Genomic DNA, 321 nt, shown 5'->3' on the forward strand with positions numbered 1-321 from the left:
CTCGGTGGCTGCAGCTCTGGTTGGCGCTGGTTGAATGCACCGTGAGGAGCAGGGGCTGTGCCCGCTGGCTGCCAAGGAGTCAGCCCTGCTCTGCAGCAGTGGGGTCATGGGAACGGTGGGGACAGGGGCCACTGCTGGTGTGTGACTGTGGCAGATGAAACTGCTCCTAACACAGAAGAGCCTGTCAGAATCTGCACTCCCAGTGCTGAGGAACAGGGATGGAAGAAGGCAGTTGGAGGGGTCTGGGGGTTTTTTAAAGCTCCTTCCATCTCTCACGGAGCATTTTCTTTGATGTCAGAAACCCTCAGCATTGCTGCTGCA

This window comes from Pterocles gutturalis, unplaced genomic scaffold (genome assembly GCF_000699245.1).
Source record: "Pterocles gutturalis isolate BGI_N339 unplaced genomic scaffold, ASM69924v1 scaffold20734, whole genome shotgun sequence".
NCBI lineage: Eukaryota > Metazoa > Chordata > Aves > Pterocliformes > Pteroclidae > Pterocles > Pterocles gutturalis.